Source organism: Aegilops tauschii, chromosome 2 (genome assembly GCF_002575655.3).
Source record: "Aegilops tauschii subsp. strangulata cultivar AL8/78 chromosome 2, Aet v6.0, whole genome shotgun sequence".
Lineage (NCBI taxonomy): Eukaryota > Viridiplantae > Streptophyta > Magnoliopsida > Poales > Poaceae > Aegilops > Aegilops tauschii.
Window position 1 is genome coordinate 212,868,865 of NC_053036.3, and position 17,503 is coordinate 212,886,367.

General features: G+C 47.1%; 1 long non-coding RNA gene across 1 annotated transcript; it reads right to left on the reverse strand.

Annotated features, from left to right (window-relative positions):
* Positions 1 to 3,358: 3,358 nt before the first annotated feature.
* On the reverse strand, positions 3,359 to 3,955 carry LOC141041998 (uncharacterized). The gene is made up of 3 exons (XR_012203805.1): positions 3,859 to 3,955; positions 3,713 to 3,777; positions 3,359 to 3,640 (listed from the first exon to the last, which is right to left on the reverse strand). It is a non-coding gene; the product is annotated as an uncharacterized lncRNA (long non-coding RNA).
* Positions 3,956 to 17,503: the final 13,548 nt, after the last annotated feature.

A 17,503-nucleotide genomic window follows, 5' to 3' on the forward strand; every position in this document is an offset into this window, starting at 1 on the left:
TGGCCCTTTGCGGTCTGGGGGCTTGATATGGTCGGGCCTTTTGAAAGGTCCAAGGATAAGAAGACCCACCTTTTGGTGGCAGTTGACAAATTTACAAAGTGGGTGGAGGCTGAACCAGTTAGCAAGTGTGATGCAGCCACGGCGGTTCAATTTATGAAAAAGGTGATTTTTCGCTTTGGCTTTCCGCACAGCATTATAACTGACAATGGCACCAATCTATCCAAAGGCGCCATGGAAGTGTTTTGTCAACGAGAGCATATCCGACTTGATGTTTCCTCAGTGGCTCATCCTCAATCCAATGGTCAAGCTGAGAGAGCTAATCAGGAGATTCTGAAGGGCATCAAGCCCCGGCTTTTGGTCCCTTTGCAACGGACGCCGGGTTGTTGGGTGGAGGAGTTGCCCTCCGTGTTATGGAGCATCAACACTACTCCTAACAGGTCTACAGGTTTCACGCCTTTCTTCATGGTTTATGGGGCAGAAGCAGTCCTCCCCAGTGACATCCGTCATGACTCGCCTGGAGTGGCGGCTTATGTTGAGGCGGATAATGAACAGGCGCGCCAAGATGCTCTCGACTTGTTGGACGAACAGCGTGATGTGGCAGCAGCTCGCTCAGCGATTTACCAACAAGACCTACGCCGTTATCATAGTCGCCGGGTTTAATCCCGGGTCTTTCAGGAAGGTGATCTGGTGCTCCGGCTCATCCAAGATCAAACAGATTCGCACAAACTATCCCCGCCTTGGGAAGGGCCCTTTGTGGTCAGCAAGAATTTGCACAACGGGTCATATTACCTCATTGACATTCGGGAGCATAAAGATTCACGTAAGCCGGAGGAAGAGACCCGTCGGCCGTGGAATATAGCTTAGCTTCGGCCTTACTACACTTGAGCCGCTGGCTCTCATAATGTACATATTTCTCTAAGCCATGTATATATTATGATAAGCAATAAAGTAGGACCTCTGTCCTTTTTTCTCCTCCAAATGTGCACATGTTGTTTTCATTACAAAATTACATGATAACTTGAAGGAGGGTCCGGCTTATGATTGTATTCGAATCTAGCCGTAAGCAATAAGGTCACTTGGGGGCTTCCTGTTCAAACATAGGTCGTATTCGAACCAAAGAGAACATAGCTGTCGATACCCATTTGATTGGCAAAGTGCCGAGCTCATTGGGGAGTTTTCTTTGATCATATGTGAATCATAGTTTAACCTCTTTGGGAACCGACGTGGATCATATTCGAATCAGCGTCGTTAAACAAATCTTAAGTCATTTGGGGGCTTCCTGTTCAAACATGGGTCGTATTCGAACCAAAGAGAACATAGCTGTCGGTACCCTCTTGATTGGCATCGCCACACCCACTGGGGGCTATATGATCGTATTCGAATCCTAGCATAACCCCTTTGGGACGGGTCTCTAGTCGTATTCGAACTGGAAGCCCCTAAAGTCTTTTTGATTTATAGCGAGTTCTTCTGATTATTTCAAGTATGCACGGCCGGGTCTCACTTGCTGGCTTAACTTTGATTTACAGTGTTAGTCGAACACAATGGGCGTTATTAAGACTGGTAAACCGGAATTGAGGTACCAACCTTATTACCCGGGTTATCTAAGCCGGAAGTGTGCTTGCCGGCCGCTAAGTGTGTTATTACGGCTATATTAAGGACATAATTGAGGACCAGTCTTTTTTGATTCATATTCCGGGTTATGTATCTAACACTATGATTCTCAGTGCGGTAAGCCGCCTCGAGACTTGTGATTTGTCCTTCTATGTAGGATAGTTAAAGGCAACTATTTTGAGCTTAAGGAAAATGAATGATCGATTATGACCCAGAGAAATATAAAGGAGACAACTTCAATGGACTTCAGCATTCAACGCGTGCACGATGGCACGTCAAAGTTAAAGTGTTGGTCCTACTCTATTACAAGACTCATCGAGTCCAAAAGGGTGAAGCATTGTTTGATAAGCCGCCTGCAGAGTTACGATGCTTGCTGGGTTGAAGTCTCCGGCTCATCCCTCTCTTCTCCTCCGGCTATTCCCAAGAGCTGGAAAGTTGATGACTTCCAGTTGATGCCGCTCAGAGCTTCAAATTGAGCTTCCTCGTCAATTAACCCCGCCGGGTCAATCTTCGGGGCGAAGGTGTGCTTGCGAGTCGGCGGGATTAAGCTGAGGGCTTCATAGCGCGGAGTGGGGATCCTCTGATTCTCTGCATCATAACCCGGCTGGTACTTAGTCAGATCTGTGTCATTGCCAATCAGAGTGGCCACCGGGCGTACGATTTTCACGCAAGCTGCGATGTCCTTTTGGTCGAAGGCGGTGCCGTCTTCCTTCAAACTGGGGTAGCCCAGAGCGATGTCCGCCGGGTCTAGCTCTGGAAGGAACGCCTTGGCCCGGCTTAGAGCAGCTATGGCTCCGGCTCTTGCAGAGGCCCGTCACAGCTCTTGGATACGTTGAGGAAGAACGGCGAGCCGGCGAAGAACTTCCGCCAGGTGAGTCGGCACCTCATTGGATAGGGCCACCACAGCTAAAGCACGCTGTGACCCGGTGTAGAGTTGCTCCACCAGGGTATACACGGCCTTCAACTTGGTGACCACACTTTGGTTGAGGTTGGCGCTTCTGGGACCTGTTTAACAACACAAGATAAGCCGCCGGCAAGGATGAGTTCTGATATATAAGGATTATAAAACTTGATGAAAGCCGGTGAAATGACTTACCAAAGATTGCGGCAACCATCTGGGACACTTGGAGCTTTAAACCGGAGAGTTCGGCTGTCTTCTCTGACAGGGCCTTCTCCGCCTGTTCGGCCCGGTTCACCAGAGTAGCCTTCTCTTCGGCCCAGGCTCTCCGTTCAGCGTCAAAGTCCGTCTTCAGCTTTTCTTGCGCAGCAATACTAGACACAAATTTGGCATTGGCCTTCCGGGTCTCAGTTTCTTGCGTCTTCAGGCGGGTCTTGAGATCGGAGATATCAGCTTCAAACCTCTTGCCAGCAGCCTGCATAATTTCTAGGTTATAGGATGAGCAGTTATTATACAATTTTCAAAGTCCCAAGCGCTTACACTTGGCACTTGGGGGCTAATGCATATTGAACGTTCCTATCTACAAATTACCGGTTTATGGAAGTAAGCCGGAACTTAAGTCTACAACATATTCAATCATAAGTCGTCGACTTGGGGGCTAGCATGGTAAAGGTAACTATACAGTAAGTAAGAAGACAGAAGAATGATACCTCAGACTTCTGCTGAATCTGGTTCACCATGGCAATCTCTAGGTCCCGGCTCTTGTGCACCTGGCTGACATAGCCGGAGATGATCTCTCCGATGCTCAGATGGGCATAATCGGTGAGGTCCAGATTGGCCCGGTGGCGCCCTAACAACTCCTCCTTAGCGGAGCACTTGGCCAGCGCAGTAGGTCTCCCCGGCTCAACATATTCCGTCCGGGTGATTACCACATCCGGGTCATCTGCTGGTTGAGCCGAGCTGGAGGCCTCTGGGTTAGCAGAAGCTTCTGCTATGGGCTTGTTGGTTGGAGCAGCGGCCTCAGGAGCAGAGGCAGCTGGCGGTTCTTGAGCGGCTACCTCCGGCTCAGGCAAGTCCGGCTCATCGGCCGACTTGTTCTTCTTCGCCCTTTTGCTGAGTTTTGCTTGGGCACTGAAAAGACAGAAAGGTTAAGCACAAAAGTGTAAGTACAGACAAAGTACAACATGGGATGATCATTATTACCCGGGCACGGTCTTGAAAGCCGGCAGGTTCGACTGCATAGAGTCGCCAGAAGAGGGGGAAGTCTCCTGATAATTTGAGTCAGAAGAATTGAGCGGTTGACGTATAACACCCGCCAAAGGATGAAAAGGGTACAAGTTGGAGATAACCACAGTTCGGCGTTTCCTCGATGCGTCAGGTAACCCGGAGGAGAGGTCAGCGTCCTTGTTGGTCCGGGTGTGACGCCGGCTCTCATGAACCTGTCGCTTCAAAATAAATTTAGGGTCTTGATAAGCTAAAGGATGTGAAAAGCTTACTTTCTGGGTTACCCTTCGGATTTTCAGCCTTGGCAAGGGCTCTGAGTCGGAGGAAAGTGACATTACCTCTTCAACCACCGGGTTACTTGCTCCGGTGTCATCCTGTTGATGAACAGTATTAGTAAGGTGGACAGAAATAAATAGCAGATATAACAAGAGCTTACAGGTTCAGGGGTTACCTCTGACTCGGAGCTGTCGCTTAATTGCATCAGCTCTGAAGCAGTAGGCCTACTTCCCTTCTTGCGGGGAGCGGCTTTCTTGGCGGCTTTCTTTGCCTTCCTGGCCTTCTTGGCCGCATCATGGTCATATTTGACCTTCCAGAATTTGTCATCAGCCTGAAAAATACAATGATGATTTCTTACAGATTCAGATGAAGGTTATCTACAAAAGAAGATAAGATGTTCAGGTCAGCGGCTTACTGCTGGGGCTGGGTTGGTCTGGCAGAAGGGGGCTAACCCGGTCCTCCCACAGTCTGCCAAGCTCTCGTTCAAGAGAGCCTTGGTCATATCCTCGGCAACGTCTTCAGGGAGGTCGTTGCGGCTGTGTCGTAGGGGGTCATCTTTCCGGCCTGTGTACTCACACATTAAGCCGGGGCGGCGGCTCAGGGGGATCACCCGCCACGAGATCCAGACCCGGACCAGATCAATTCCGTTGAGACCATTGCCCAGGAGAGCCTTGATCTTGTTGATGGTGGGGAGCAGAGGTTGGCGCTCTGCCTGAGTTAACTTGTCAGACAGAGGGTGAGTTGGTTCCAGACGTGAAGGGCGAAAGCCGGGCAGCGGGCTCTCGTCAGCCGGCGACGTGTCTTGGCAATAGAACCACGTCAGGTTCCAGTCCTTTGGGTGACTCGGCGGCTCGGCGTAAGGGAAAAGGCAGTCTCTCCGTCGCTGAATGGAGATTCCGCCAAGTTCCAAACTTGGCCCGTTGGCGCACTCGTTCTGGCGGTTCAGGTAGAAGAGTTCTCTGAAGAGTAGCAGGCTGGGCTCTTCTCCAAGATAAACCTCGCAGAACACTTGGAAATTGCATATGTTGTACACCGAGTTGGGTCCTATATCTTGTGGCCCTAGGTGAAAGAAATTCAGTACATCCCTGAAGAACTTTGAGCCGGGCGGTGCGAAGCCCCGGCTCATGTGATCCGCAAAAATCACTACTTCCCCGTCCTTTGGCTGTGGTCTCTCCTCTGACGGGTCAGGGGCACGGTAGGACATGACGTCCTTCTTAGGCAGGTAACCTGACTTGACAAAATCCGCTAAAGTCTCGTTGGTGACATTGGACCTCATCCAATTGCAAGTGATGGAGGCTTTAGGAGCTTTGGGAGGCATGGTGAAAGTCGGCAGCCTATGAAAAAAGGAAACGTCCGGTTTAATTATAAGCCGGAGGAAATGTACAGTTCAATGTTAAAGTGGCGGCTTATGGAGGGGACTAATGACATATATCTAGGTGCGTCGGGTTATTTAAGCCGCCCGAGGTATTGAGAGTAATTCAATTGTCTACGGCCTTATCACAGATGAGCCGGAAAATTCTATGGCGCATGGTCTCCTTTGAGCCGGAAGGTTCTACGGCACGCGGTTTCTTTAAACCGGAAATGTAAACCGCCATGAGTCAACGAGTGCAATTTTTTACTAAGTGTGGTGAAAACAGGTTTCACACATTGCAGTAAATAATTTGGATCAAAATGGTCTGTCAAAAGGAAAGTTTCTAGACCTAAAAACAGGTTTGGATCAAAACAGGTTTCACACATTGCAGGGGACGTTCTTGGGCTCGAACGAGGCCTTTATGCAGTAAAAAGAGGTCTACTTGCAGTTGAAATGAGTACTAAACAGCCGCCGCACTGGTTCTATACTATCCTAAGATCAAAAAGAGGCAGTAAAAAGGAAAACTACCAAGAACTCATGGGCGGCGGCGAAGAACACGGAAGAACAGGACGAACCTACTGCAGATCTGTTCTACGGGGCAGTCAGAACTTACAGGTGCTGGTGAGTCGCGGAGGTCGCCGCCGTTTTCTCTGGACACAACAGGTTGATGCAGCGGCCGGAGTTGGTGAGGAGGAGGAGACCCGCGGCGGCGACAGCAACAGAGCTTGAGCAGAGGAACAGTGGCGCGAGGAGGAAGACGGGTGGCTGAAGGACCGACGGACCGGGATATTTATAAGGGCGAGCTCATAAGTGGGCGCGAGAAACAAGGAGACCATGGCGTGGTTACCTCCCCATGAAATGCCTCGATTTTCGGGATGGCAGTAAAGATAAGATCCGTTGCGGATCTGGTGGAGTAAAAAACGGACTTAATGGAAGATGACGTCACGGCGGATTACCCGGAGTCCAGAGTATGACGTCATGCCGGGTTACAGCCTTGACACAATTGTAAGCCGGAGATTTTTCTGTCAAAAGGATTGAAGATTGACATGAGCCGGCTCATGTCAATCTGGGGCCTAGTTGAGGATATAGACCTTAGAGTCACCCGCCAGGAGGGGCCGGGTTACTCATAATGGTCATTGCCAGAAGCCCGGCGCCAAGCTTGAAGACGGTGGGCCAAAGATGGGCTTAAGACCCGGTGGTCTGGCTTAAGGCCCGTAGTTACAATCATTATTATGGTAGAACTTGTAGTGTAAGGCAAGAATAGTTGAGAGTCCGAGCCGGACACTCTTATGAGCCGGCTGGGGCTCTGAGAGCTGCTGGGCGTCAGCCTCCCTATATAAAGGGACGACCCGGCAGCGGTTTAGGGGCAAGAAAGATCTCATCAAGAGCCAGGCATAGCCGTCAAGCTCCCTGGTCATCGAAACCCTAATCAATACCACCTCAACTGGACGTAGGCTTTTACCTTCACCGTAAGGGGCCGAACCAGTATAAACCCTCGTGTTCCTTGTCCCGTTAATCCCTTCAAGCTTCCTAGCGGCGATGGCTCCACGACTAAGTCCTAGCTTGAGGACATCTGTTGTGACAATTCCACGACAAGAAGCGTTTAGTAACGCGGTTGATGTAGTCGAACGTCTTCACGATCCAACCGATCCAAGTACCAAATGTACGGCACCTCCGTGTTCAACACACGTTTAGCATGATGACATCCCTCGAGCTCTTGATCCAGTTGAGGATGAGGGAGAGTTCCGTCAGCATGACGGCGTGGGGGCGGTGATGATGAAGTTATCGGCGCAGGGCTTCGCCTAAGCACTACGACGATATGACCGAGGTGTTAAACTATGGAGGGGGGCACCGCACACGACTAAGAGATTGTCTGTTGTGCTTTGGGGTGCCCCCTGGCCACGTATATAAAGGAGGGGGAGGAGGAGGCCGGCCAAGGGGGAGGCGCGCCAAGGGGGGAGTCCTACTAGGACTCCAAACCTAGTAGGATTCGCCCCCCCCTTTCCTATTCCAAGAGGGGGAAGGAGGGAAGGAGAGGGAGAGGGGAAGGAAGGAGGGGGCCACGCCCCCTCCCCTAGTCCAATTCGGACTGCCATGGGGAGGGGCGCGCGCCACCTTGTGGCCTTCCCTCTCCTACTCCCTTATGGCCCATTAAGGCCCATAACTTCCCTAGGGGGTTCCGGTAACCCCTCGGTTCCCCGATAAATATCCGAAACGTCCCGAAACCTTTCTGTTGTCCGAATACCTTCATCCAATATATCAATATTTACCTCTCGACCATTTTGAGACTCCTCGTCATGTCCGTGATCTCATCCCGAACTCCGAACGAACTTCGGTCATCAAATCACATAACTCATAATACAAATCGTCATCGAACGTTAAGCGTGCGGACCCTACGGGTTCGAGAACTATGTATACATGACGGAGACACATCTCTGGTCAATAACCAATAGCGGAACCTGGATGCTCATATTGGTTCCTACATATTCTACGAATATCTTTATCGGTCAAACCGCATAACAACATACGTTATTCCCTTTGTCATCGGTATGTTACTTGCCCGAGATTCGATCGTCGGTATCTTCATACCTAGTCCAATCTCGTTACCCACAAGTCTCTTTACTCGTTCTGTAATGCATCATCCCATAACTAACTCATTAGTCACATTACTTGCAAGGCTTATAGTGATGTGCATTACCGAGAGGGCCCAGAGATACCTCTCCGATACACGGAGTGACAAATCCTAATCTCAATCTATGCCAACTCAACAAATACCGTCGGAGACACCTGTAGAGCATCTTTATAATCACCCAGTTACTTGTGGCGTTTGCTAGAACACAAAGTGTTCCTCCGGTATTCGGGAGTTGCATAATCTCATAGTCAGAGCAATATGTATAAGTCATGAAGAAAGCAATAGCAATAAAACTAAACAATCATTATGCTAAGCTAACGGATGGGTCTTGTCCAGCACATCATTTTCTAATGATATGATCCCGTTGATCAAATGACAACACATGTGTATGGTCAGGAAACTTAACCATCTTTGATTAACGAGCTAGTCTAGTAGAGGCACACTAGAGACATATTGTTTGTCTATGTATTCACACATGTAGTAAGTTTCCGGTTAATACAATTCTAGCATGAATAATAAACATTTATCATGATATAAGGAAATATAAATAACAACTTTATTATTGCCTCTAGGGCATATTTCCTTCACTAGGCACTCTTTGAAAGGCATTTGTGGTAGCTTTCCCTTTCCTCTCTTCGGCTTCTTCCTGGAGCTGCTCAACAGTGTCTGCATCTCTGTCACCTTCAAGTCAAGATCATAGAACTTTGTCTCAATGATCCTCTCCAGGCTCTCTTGATTTTGAGTCAGGGTGGCCAATCCTTTCTCAATCCTCAAAGTTGCTTGAATAAGATATCCAAGTTGATCTTGCTTAGACTTGAGGAAAACTTGTGAAGCCTCTTCAACACTTGGCATCTTTGCTGCCTTCTCAGCTTTTGCTTTCTCCCTCTTCTCTTGAGCCTCTACAGATGTGGGATCTTCATCACTCATGACAACTGTGTTGTCCTCAAAGTCAGGCCTTAAGGGAAGGTGTTCTTTATCCAACAAGTACGTGCATGTGCCCATATTGGAGTTGATGAGCATCTGAATGTGTGGAGCATACCCACATGATCTCTTCTGGTCTACTGCTGTCCTCTTGATTGTCTCAACAATCAAACTCATCACTTTGAACTTCTGGGGCACATCAAACAACTGCAGCAGATTTATGGAGTGGCCTCTGATCCTCCTGTGATCTCCTGATTTGGGCAACAAGGTGTGCCTCAAGATAGCGTTAATAGTGGCTAGTCCAGACAACAAATAGTACACTGAGCCCATCTTGTGAGTCTCCAAGGCTTTGTCAGGAATCTCCTTATACATGTTGGCCATGGAGTTGTGATCTTTCTTCTTCTTGGCATAGACATCTATGTCATCCTCATGCTCTGTAGGGGCATTTATCAGCTTGGCCCACTCAGCAATTGTTGATTGGTACCTTGTACCTTCAGACATCCAAACAATTCTTCCATCGGGATAGAAATGAGATGTAGATTAGAATTGCATAATGATCTCATCATTCCACTTGGTGAGTTTCTGACCGACAAAAGTATCTACTCCACATAGTCTGAAACTTTCATGCACTCCTGGGAAGTGGTCTTCATTGTTGTCGATGTACTTCCAGTCTGCCCACTTCATGTCACATACTATGGGTTTCTTGTCCAACAGAATAGTCTCATAGAAGTCCTGCTGCTCCTTGATGCGAAACCTATAATCCACAGCAGTCCTTCTCCTCACAGCATATGGATCTAATTCTCTCCACAATCTGAGTCCTGCATCTTTTCTGACTTTCATATTTTCTGCCACTGGATGATTATCATCATGGTCAGGGATCTTGGGCTTATACTTCCTAAGCACTTGGGCTTCAGCATCTTCTTCTTCTTCTTCAATCTCGGGCACTAGGGCCTTGTTCTTTTCAGCAGCTGGTATATTCCTTGTGCTCCTCTTTGGTGCAGTCTTGAGGGCTGGAGAAGAAGCTTTGGGGCAGTCTTGGGCTTTGAAGGGTCTGCCCCAGACTTGATGGCATCCCCCATCAGCTTTTGAAATTTGGGTGTTGGTGCAGCATCCTCTTCTTCCTCTTCCACCTCGGAGGAGTGCTTCTCAAATTCTGCCATGGGATATACTTTCTTGCACCATCTCCCTCTCTTTCTTTCCTTCTTCTTGCCCTCACCAGGAGCCTCTCCAACAGTTGATTTGGAAGTTTCAAGAGTGGAGGCCCTGGCCTTTGACATGGGCACCCTCTTTGCAGGAGCCTTCTTGTTCAGGCCACGCTTTGTAGATGCAGCTGTGCCAAATTCCTTCTTGACTACCTTCTTTTTGGAGCTGAGCTCCTCCTCGGTAGCAATATAATCTTCATCTTCAGAATCAGAATTTCTCATCCTCCTCTACCTAGTACCAACCTTAGGTAGGTTGCTAGGAGTACTTATGCTGCCTTCATCATAACTGCCAGAGGGACTAGTGCCCTCACTCAGATTCACTTGCTCCTCAGACTTGTTCTGGCTATCACTTTGATCTGACATGTCTGACACTACAAACTGACATCTGACCCTGTGAATACTTATAGATGAGATAGAGTGGATGAGCATCACAAAGTGCAGAAGTTTTGCAAAACAAATGAGTCAAAAACTAAGTTTTAGTTTTCCACACAAAGCATTTCGGAGCTACCGATTTGTTAAACTCGGTGACACCGAAGCAACTTTTGGAGTCTAAACAAGTGGAATCGGTCAAACCGAGACACAGTTCGGTGACTCCGAGATTGCTAGGGTTTCACATAGAGTTGAACTCGGTCACACCAATTTGCAAGTTTCGGTCAGACTGAAAGTTACAAGTGCAATGGCCTAAGACAAATCGGTGAGACCACTTTCTACAACTCGGTCGATCCGAGATGAGTTCGACGGAAACCTAACCCTATATTTTCAAATCAAAACTAATCTAAAGGAAGTTTTTATTGGATAGGATGATCTCATACATGGTCAGAAACATGGCATTTGTTTGTGCTAAGTATCGGAGATAAGGATTGCACAAAGGTTCGAACTCATACCCTAGCTCGGTGATGAGCTCGCTACGGCGGCAACGGCGGTGTAGATTTCCATTGACGGCGACGAAGACCAGCGGCGGGAGGTCGCTGGCAATGAGAGGACGATCCGAAGACCCAAGTCGGAAGAGCAGGACACGCGCGGGCGAAAGGCTTTGGAGAAATTTCCAAATTTTGACCCGACGGTATATATATCCTGACCCTATCGGTGTGACCGAGTGGAACAACTCGTTGGCACCGAGATGCAGAATCGCAAGCGGTTACTGCAACTCGGTGTCACCGAATGGTTCTAACCGGTTGCACTGAGATTGAAAACTTAGATCAACTCAGTGAACTCGGTATGACCGAAAAGGATGAATCGGTCAGACCGAAATGCACAAAGAGGTTTTGGAAGTTTAAGTCTATGACGAATCGGTGACTCCGAGTGCTCCTCACCCAGAGGGTTCGAATCTGACTTGATCATACTTTGTGATGTAGCATGAATAGAGTTTGAGACGAGAAAAGCATAGATAGCTAGAAGAAGTTTTTAGGCATTCTTGTCCATCCATTTGGCAGAAGAAAAAGATCCAAACAATCAAAGCAACAAATGGATGTCCTCGAATGAGAAAAATATGCAATCAACATGCTCACACAATAAAAAGGCAAATGAAATATGTGGCAAATCATGCACAAACACTGTATCATCGATCAAGCAATTAGCGATGACTAGGTCATCTATATATGAGTATATTGACTTAGGAGTCAAATGAGAACATTTGATCATAGGTCATACTCATCGTTTAAGCGCAAGTGAGGTTACCACTTTTACATAAAGCATTGTTGTGTTCACACCATTAGAATTGCTTTAGCTCAATACTTAGAGTAAAGCTCCCCCTAGATGTGATATCCCCCCTAAGAGGGATGAACTAACCATGGGTTTTGTCGATGATGACTTCATGTAGATGTTGAAGATGTGGATGCTCAATGTTGCTGTAGATCATTTGGAGCAATCCATTGGAGTGAGTTGCACTTTCAATACCTACACGGGTTAGTCCCACAAGGAACAAACAAGGATATCCATAGACATAGAGTGAAGTTCACACAAGATGATGTCCATGAAAGCATTAGGTTACCTTGTCCCTTGTCTTACCAACAAGAGGGTTTGTGACTCCTTGAACTAGTGCAAGATGTGGAAGTGGTTTGCACTTGTTCTCGCCAAAATGATACGAGTGAAGTATGTTGGCGGAGTCACCCTCAAGAACTCTCTAGTTCTTCTTCTTCGGGATCCACACCAACTTGATGGGAATCCTTGGAGTTGTAGTCATACTTGATGAAGTAGAACTTGATGTAGTCTTGGGAACCCACTTGACCAAGGCCATGGGAACTTCTTCAAATGCATCAATCTCCTCTTGAAGCTTGTCCTTGCCTTTTTGCTTGTGGTCTTGTGGTGGAAGATCATCTTGAGCTTGTGTCCCCTTGAAAGAAGTAGGATCATACTTCTCTTGTTGTGGAACAAACTTCATCTTGGGGTATTGATCTTCTTCCCATTCAACTCCATTGGCATTTAACTTCCGTTCAAAACCAACACCTTGATTCTTCCGGTGTCTTCCTAGCTTGCGTACAATTTCCTCGAATTGCTTACTTCCGGCAAGGCTCTTGTAAACACCTTTCTCTATAATTCCCTTCAATAAGCTATTTTCTTGCTCAAGTGTAACTTGGCTAAGAGAATCATTAGTGGAATCAAGAGAACTACTAGAAGCAACAACGTTGGATTTAACATGATTATTGTTACTACTAGAAGAAGAATCTTTCTTGCTCTTGTTGCTAGATTTTACTTGTAGCATGTAAGTAGACAAGAGTAAACGCTAGTGAAAGATCGTGGATGTCGCCTAGAGGGGGGGTGAATAGGCGCTTTAAAATAATTATGGTTGAGGCTTGAACAAATGCAGAATAAACCTAACGGTTAATTTGACAAGCACAAAACCTAAAACAACTAGACTCACCTATGTGCACCAACAACTTATGCTAAGCAAGGTAAACAACTAAGTGATAGCAAGATATATGACAAGAAACAATATGGCTATCACAAAGTAAAGTGCATAAGTAAAGGGCTCAGGTAAGAGATAATCGAGGCACGGGGAGACGACGATGTATCCCGAAGTTCACACCCTTGCGGATGCTAATCACCGTTTGGAGCGGTGTGGAGGCACAATGCTCCCCAAGAAGCCACTAGGGCCACCGTAATCTCCTCACGCCCTCGCACAATGCAAGATGCCGTGATTCCACTAAGGGACCCTTGAGGGCGGTCACCGAACCCGTACAAATGGCAACCCTTGGGGGCGGTCACCGAACCCGTACACTTTGGCAACCCTTGGGGGCGGTCACTGGTACCCGTCAAATTGCTCGGGGCGATCTCCACAACCTAATTGGAGACCCCGACGCTTGCCCGGAGCTTTACACCACAATGATTGAGCTCCGAACAACACCAACCGTCTAGGGCGCAAAGGCACCCAAGAGGAACAAGCTCTAGGGTGCCCAAACACCCAAGAGTAATAAGCTTCTCAAACTTCACTTCCACGTATCACCGTGGAGAACTCAAACCTATGCACCAAATGCAATGGCAAGGGCACACGGAGTGCCCGAGTCCTTCTCTCTCAAATCCCACTGAAGCAACTAATTCTAGGGAGGAAAATGAGAGGAAGAACAAGAAGGAGAACACCAAGAACTCCAAGATCTTGATCCAATGGGTTCCCCTCACATAGGGGAGAAAGTGATTGGTGGAAATGTGGATCTAGATCTCCACTCTCTTTTCCCTTAAAAACTAGCAAGAATCCATGGAGGGATTGAGAGTTAGCAAGCTTGAAGAAGGTCAACAATGGGGGAAGAACACGAGCTAAAAGGATAAGGTTGAATGGGGAAGAAGACCCCCTTTTATAGGAGCTCCCGAATCCAACCATTATGTGCTCAGTCCGCGCACGAGCGGTACTACCGCTCAGGGGAGCGGTACTACCACCCTGGCGGTAGAACATAGAGAGCGGAGCAAAACAGAGGGCGAGGCAGAGCCGTAAGAGCGGCACTACCGCTGGAGCCAGCGGTACTACCGCTTGGCGCAGCGGTACTAGGGGCGGTGGTAGCCGCGGTACTACCGCACACGAGCGGTACTACCGCTCCTACTGCTGCTACTACTGCCGCTGAACCCAACACGAGAAAACCATCTCTCGAGTCGAGGCGGTACCAGCGCGGAACCGGAGCCGTACTACCGCTTATGGCCATAGGCGGTACTACCGCTGTGGGACGGCGGTACTACCGCTTGTGGCGATACGCGGTACTACCGCTCCGGTCCAGCGGTACTACCGCTGGCGCCAACCTTATGCCAAGTCCACGAAAACAAGTACACTCCAAGGAAGACCAGAACTGCCATAACTTCTGCAAATGAGCTCCGAATTGAGCAAACTCAAGCTTGTTGGATAGAGGAAGACGAGTAGCATCAAAACAGCGAAGAAGCATGTGAACTCCGTTTTCGATGAACTCGAGCTTGTCATCAAGATGACCAAGAGCTCTAAGACTCACAAGGAGAATCAAACAAGAACCAAGAAATATTATGCAAGTATGCAATGGTTTGAGCTCTCTACGAATGAGACGATCAAGCTACTCATCGAGAGCCCCCCTTGATAGTACGGCAAACGATCCTATAACCCGGTCTCCCAACTACCACTATGAGACCGGTAATATAGAAAACCTATCAAGGGCAAACATTTGCCTTGCACATGATCCACTTGAGCTAGATGATGACGATCTTCTCCTCAAGATGGACCACCTTTCTTGATAGCGTTGAGTCGATGGAGACTAGATGATTGCTCCCTCATACTCCACTATGGGTGAGCCACTCTTCAGCACATCTTCACAAGTCCATTGACACCACAATGGACGGCAAGCTTCAAGCACTTGATCTCTTCATGATGCTCCGCTTGAACTTGCACACCGCAAACTTGATGACGACCACCGCTTGATGTCGTCCTCCGTGGGTTGTATAATATCTTCCTCTTGACGCTAGCCCATGGAAACATACCTAACCCCACATAGAACTCTCACGTAGACCACGGGTTAGTACACAAAGCATAAAGGACAATGCTTACCTTACCATGCGATCACGTGATCCCTCTCGGTACATCTTCTATGCTTTGTGTGTTGATCAACTTGATTCACTCTTTGACTTAGTCTTGATCAAGCTTGAATCTTTCCAACTCTCTTCATTTGGATGATGTATTGAAGGTAAACATGAATGATCACACACACTTCTTCTTCAAGACATGCTTGCAATAAGCTCAACACTCACAAGACCAATCTTTGGATAATTCCTTTATAGCACCTTGATCATCACAAACTCTCCTTGAAACCAACAAATGGACTCCAAGAAAAGCCTATGGACAAACCCTTCAAATATAACTCAAGGCAACCATTAGTCCATAAAGATTGTCATCAATTACCAAAACCAAACATGGGGGCACCGCATGTTCTTTCAACTAGGCAATGTAAAAAGAACTTTTCTTACGAAGATCATCATTGATTGCTTTTAAGAACCCATGCTCTTGTTCTAGATTGAGCTTTTCAAAGCGTAGCTTCTCATGAGTCTTTAAAAGCTCTCGATGGCCTTCTAAGGTAGTTTCATGATCTAACTTAAGAGTGTTTAGTTCTTTAGTTAGACGCTCAATCTCCTTCTTATCATCGTCATTAGTTTTATCTTGATTAGCATGATTAATAGCAAGTTCATCATAGTTTTCATCACTAGAGTTGTCAACAAGTAAATCATCATCACCTAGCAAGTCATCTTCATCACTATTGAATCAACATACTTGGGGTGTGATACCTTTGGGCCTTTAGCCATGAAGCATCTTCCAATTCCTTCATTTGGTGAGTCAAATATGTCGTAGGAGTTGGTTGACACAAGTGCTAGACCGGCAACACCTTCATCTTGAGTATATTCTGAGTCAGAGTGATAACTTCTCTCGGAGTGATGGTCGACGTCGGAGCCATGTACCCATTCACGAACATGAGCTTGATGTCTTCGTTTTGTGTAGTTCCTTGATGACTTGTCCTTCCTTTCCGAACCCTTGCTTCTGCGAGAGGTTCTTCGTTCATAACGATCATCTCTACTCCTTCTCTCTCTTGGAGGTGATTCTTCTCTTCTACTTCTCCTTTTAGGTTAGTCTTCTCTTCTTTTGTAGGGAGACGTACAACATAGGAGTAATGTCCGGGTCTTCCACAATTTTAGAAATTATGCTCACGACTAGAAGATATTTTATCATTGTAGGACCTTGACTTGGAACTTCTTTCCTTGCTTCTACTCTTGTAGAACTTTTTGAAGTTCTTCACCATTAGGCTCAATTCCTCATTGAAGGCTTGTTTCTTACTTGATGATGTAGGAGCATCACATGAGGCTTTGTAAGCACCACTTGACTTGTTGTGAAGCTCTTCTTTATCCTTGAGTGACATCTCATGAGCAACAATTCTACCAATGACTTCCGTTGGCTTGAGATCTTTGTAGTTGGGCATCATTTGGATCAATGTGCACACGGTATCATATTTTCCATCCAAGGCTCTTAGGATCTTCTTGATGATGAAGTCGATCATCTCTTCACTTCCTAAGCCGGCAATCTCATTTGTGATGAGAGCAAGCCTAGAGTATATTTTAGTGACACCTTCGCCATCCTTCATTTTGAACTTGTCAAGCCAACTTTGAAGCACATCCAATTTGGATTCCTTGAAGGAGTCGGTACCTTCGTGCATATCAATCAAAGTATTCCAAATTTCCTTTGCATTCTCAAGACGGCTGATTTCGTTGAATTCTTCGGGGCACAATCTGTTGAAGAGGATATCACAAGCTTCAGCATTGTATTGCAACATCTTTAGCTCTTCCGTGGTAGCTTCACGGTCCGGTTCTCTCCCATCAAAGAATTCACCTTGCAAGACAGTACACACAATAGCCCAAACGGCGGGGTTATGTCTAAAAATATGCATTTTCATCTTATGCTTCCAACTAGCAAAATTAGTACCATCAAAGTAAGGACCTCTACGGTGGTAATTTCCCTCGCTAGACGCCATACTCTCCTAGGTTGTGAAACCAAGGCTATGATCACCAAAGCTATGGAAATCAAGGCAAATGGAGACCAAAGCTCTGATACCACTTGTAGGATCGAAAGTATGTCTAGAGGAGGGGTGATTAAACTACTTGACGAAATAAAAATCTAGCCTTTTCCAAAATTTAAGTTTTGGCAGATTTTAGCAACTTAGCACAAGTCAAGAAATCAACCAACACATGCAAGTCTAAGAGTATAGCAGCGGAATGTAAATCATTGCATATGAAGGTAAAGGTGAGGAGTTTGGAGGAAGCAAACGCAATGTAGACACGGAGATTTTTGGCATGGTTCCGATAGGTGGTGCTATCGTACATCCATGTTGATGGAGACTTCAACCCACGAAGGGTAACGGTTGCGTGAATCCATGGAGGGCTCCACCCACGAAGGGTCCATG